Source organism: Suncus etruscus, chromosome 10, assembly GCF_024139225.1.
Source record: "Suncus etruscus isolate mSunEtr1 chromosome 10, mSunEtr1.pri.cur, whole genome shotgun sequence".
NCBI classification, from domain to species: domain Eukaryota; kingdom Metazoa; phylum Chordata; class Mammalia; order Eulipotyphla; family Soricidae; genus Suncus; species Suncus etruscus.
In genome coordinates this window covers 47,040,748-47,045,368 of record NC_064857.1, presented here as the reverse complement: position 1 = coordinate 47,045,368, position 4,621 = coordinate 47,040,748, and the positions used below count along the sequence as shown (strand labels likewise).

The 4,621-nt window shown below is 32.9% G+C and overlaps 1 non-coding gene across 1 annotated transcript; it reads right to left on the bottom strand.

The window, feature by feature from the left end:
• Window positions 1–4,264: 4,264 nt before the first annotated feature.
• LOC126021127 (small nucleolar RNA SNORA51) lies at window positions 4,265–4,397 on the bottom strand. Its single transcript, XR_007499737.1, has one exon. It is a non-coding gene; the product is annotated as a small nucleolar RNA SNORA51 (small nucleolar RNA).
• Between the last annotated feature and the right edge of the window lie 224 nt (window positions 4,398–4,621).

The following is a 4,621-nucleotide window of genomic DNA, read 5'->3' as shown; positions in this document are numbered from 1 at the left end:
TCCCCAAAAAGTAAAGTCTACCCTCACCAAACAGGATTGGACCAAAAAATGGAAAACCTTTCCTGGTTTTAAACCTTTCCTGCTTTTAAACCTTACAAACCCTCTTGGAGCCTTTCATGTTATTTCTCCACATTTAACGTATTTTTTTTTACCCAGTCCCTAACTCCTCACGAAACAGAACATTCTCCCCAGCCTAGCCAGCTCCCAAAATGAAAAGACAGATTCTCTGCATGAGAAGAAATAGACAGTCTGCTGCTACTGATTTGCTCTTGGTGACCCTTCTACGTTCATCCCCTGGCACCGTGGACTTTTGCTTGCTACAAAGTTGGTTCCTGAAAACCTCTTGAGGACATTTCATATTATGGTACTGTTGGGAGCAATCTTACCTAAACTGTACAAAACCCTAGACTGCACAGCTTGAAGCTGTGCACCGGATCTTACCACTTCCCTGTCTATTCCAAAAGAGTTCAAGAGGACATATAAATTTCCTTTGAATATTTCTTTTAGATACAACCCTTTAATAGGCATAACTGTTATCGAATATCTTCTCATGTAGCGGCAATTTCCCCTATCCTTGGGTTCCATTCAATATACTAGTAGTATACTAGTATACTATATACTACACTATATATACTGGTAAAGTACGGTATATTAGTAGACAAATCTCTGTTTAAAGTTTATGTAAACAAAATTCTCTGGGACTGTTGGTCTTGACACCTCGCCCGCCCCATGTGCACTAGTAACTCCCTGTGACACTTTTTTCATAAGCAATCAAAATGGGAAAAGTTAAAAGTTGCAAACAAATTCTTATCTAATAGAGATGGGAACACAAAGTTTTTATACTGAAGTGGGACCTTACACCCTAGACACTTGGCATAAAGACTTGGCTTAGACTTCAGTTGATTGGACATTGACCATTCACTCCTAAAACATGAATACCACCTACGGAAACAAACATGGTTTGCCTCATTAGCACCAGGAACATAAATTCTACCGCGGAAGGCCCTACTACCACTATGGTACTGACTTACTTCAAAATCAGTTCTTATATCACTCTGACAACCAGGCAACAGCAATAATCTGCTTTTAGGGCAGGATTCTCTGTAATGTTAACTGATGGAGAGATGGAATCAGAAAACATAACACACCACCCTGTCTTCAACACAGGACTTGTACAGAAACCAGGATCTACAACTACAGAAACCTGATAGCAACAACTGTGAGAGGTTTGTGTGAGGGTTTGATCTCCCTATTTTTTAGGCCAAAGGTGTTTATTTCCAATTTCTTCCATATTTTGCTGTGCATACACAAACAACAATTGCCACACACACACACACACACACACACACGCACACGCACACGCACACACACACACACACACACACACACCGCATCTTTTTTTAAGTGTATTTTCCATCTCTGGAGAAAAAAATGGGAGCATACTAAACCTTTGGATATTGCATTAATGACTATTGGTGATGCAATAATTTCCACAAATATAACTGCTAATGAACTCACCCCTTCTTTTTCCATTTTTTTCATTCTATAGTCTCTTTCTATTTCTTAATAACTTCGCTTTTCATAATCCTTAAACAAATGTATAATGATCAGTTATGTCAACAATGTGATGTATTTTCTTTAAATAATTCTAAAAATGTTTCAGTCAAATTTGAGATCTTGATATGGTTTTACAGTCAGGCTTAGATCATATAAGAAAATATTGTAGTAATTGTTGGAAAGATCTTTGTTATCTAAATTTCACACTCACACTGACTGAGCAGTGTTTAATGATGATTTTAAGGGAAAATAAAAGTACCACACTATACCTAGAAAGAATACAGAGGTTAAGGCTCACATCTCCACACAGGTTGACTGAGAAATAATGGGGGTTAATAACCCCATTAAGGGGTCATTGAGACACTGTCCACCCTTAGGAGAGTACCTTCCCCAAAGAAATAAAATTCTAGCTACTTCAAACCCTATGAAAATATCCTTCCCTTAGCCATTGTTCTGTCCATGATATAACACAATTATCCCCGAAAAGACATATGAGAAACTCTAACTATCCTATTTTCAATTTAAATAACAAAATCTTAAGATAAAATTTTGTTAGTGCCTCTTCATCATCTTTTTTGACAAGGTCTTTACTGAAAAGATATATAAATTGGAGGTATGGCAATTTTTCTGTAATCAAAAAAATTATCAAATAAAGCAAAAAGAAAGAAAGAAAAGGATAAGACTTGGTGTAAGCTGACCAGGAAGATTAGAAAATGTCTGAGTCTTTCTAATGAATTTAATTCTGTTTTAACTATTTTACAGAATGGTTCTGTGAAACAATTTAATGTGTTATAACTACATATAAAACCATTTCTAATGGATACATGTGGAGTCAACTAGGTTACAATTATGACATTCCACTAAAGGCAAAATGTATCTGCTGATTATAGTAAACAATACTTATTCTTGGCTTGTTTAAAATTTATTATCTATAAAATGTAAAAATATAACTGATTTTAATGAATGCTAATAAGATAAAAATAATTATCATAACTTTATATACTAATATAGTGCTTTATGTATCTGCTTTTTATCTACCTCTCTACTCAACCTGTTTCCTACAGACCTTATTTGAAATGTTTATACCTGAACAATATGTAACTCAGAAAAAAGTGCAAAGCTATTCAAATTATACTTAAATTTATATTTGAGATATGGCACTTAATAATTGTATGCCCTTAACTTTTCCATTTACATATTCCATATAAAGTGGGTGGTTTATGTAAGTGCACTTCTCAAAATCACACTTTCAAGGCAGTGTGTTACTCTTTTAGCTTAACCTTTCTTGTCCATTAAGTATGTTTCAGCAAAGTGAAACATTCTTTCATCATTCTTCATACACTTTTATTTTTAGAAATTGCCTTTTATTCTGTTTCCTTAATGTATTTTATCCTCCAGTTGTCCAGTTGCAAAAATAGCCCTGATATTGTATATGATTTTGGAAAGATTGAGAGTATAAAGGGCAATACTGTGACATGATATACAGATTTGGTTGAAGCTAAAGAATGATGCTAGTTAAAGAGATGTGGTAATTTTCTATGGACATATAGAAGCAGAAGAGGAAACAGAAATTTGGGGCAGATGAAAGCAATAGAAAAATAATCTGTGTTCTCTGTACTTTGTATATAATCCCAATATATTGTATAACACAAAACTGTTTCTGATTATGGAATAAGCCACTGTGATAAAAATTTTTTTAAAAATCCCAATTTTTATTTGAATACTTTTGAAAAATGTAAAATTAATGGTAATGAGAGGAAATAAAAGTTATTAGCCAGGGAAAAACTGGGTTATTTGAAAAGTCTTTCTTTTTTCTCTATATGTATATCCCTAAGGAGTGAATGAATAATAACATCTCTGAGTAGGTTTTCCATGAAGTGGTACAACCTTGTTGAGTTTTATTACTGGAGAGAACTACCAGTGGTTGAAAATCTAGCAAAGGGAATTACATCTATTAATTTTACATTAGAGACAGAAAGAATAATAAGTGTAATATGAATTATACTTTCATATTTAAAAAGTAATCTATATAGATTGGAGAGAAGAAACCAATGAAAAGAAGTAACTTATCTGTTTTAAAAACTAATTATTTAATCTATTTTATTTTTGTACTATAATTTACAAAACATTAATGGTAGGACTTTATTCATAAAACATCCCCACACCACATCTTCAATCTAGTGGCTATTTCTCTTTACCATCCCTGTGTCCCTACCCCATCCATATACTCTCTCTGTGGTAAGATTCCTATTGACTAGGTTTTTTTTTTGTTTTGTTTTTAGGCATTTGTTATTCCCTATTATATATATTTATATCCAATACATGAGAGAAATTATTATGTGTCTGTTCCTCCTTCTAGCTAACTTCACCAAACATAATACTTTTCAGATTACCCATGTAACAGCATATTGCAGTATTTCATCTTCTTTTAAAGTAGAGTAGTATTCCATTGTGTGTGTGTATATATATATATATATATTTTTTTTTTTTCATCTAGTCATAATTTTTAGATACTTGAGTTGTTTCCATTTTTTGCTATTATTAATGGTGTTTCAATGAAGATAGGACTGAAAATATCTTTTTGGAAGAGGTTTTTGATCCTTGGTGTAGTTGCCAATAAGTGGACTAATGAATCAAATGAAAGATTATTTGATTATAATCTTAAGATTATTTATTATTTTATTATTTATTATTAAAATATTCTTTTTTTTGTCCCCCAATTCACAATACAGACCAGGCAAAGGGCTTGGGTTGAGGTGTATATGGGATACATTTACTGTACCTCCTCTTTCTATACAGTCAGTGTAAAGAACACAGCCTATGGAAAGAATTGGGAGGCCTTATCTTTTCTTTTCCTTTTTTTTGATTTATATATATATGTATATTATATATAATAAATATATATTAAAAATAATAAATATATATATATAAATCCTTCACCAGTGCAACATTCCCATGACCAATATCCTAAGTGTCCTTCCTCCGCACCCCACACCAGCCTGTACTTTAGACAGGCTTTCTACTTCCCTCATTCAGTCACATTTTGTTATGATAGTTCTCAGTG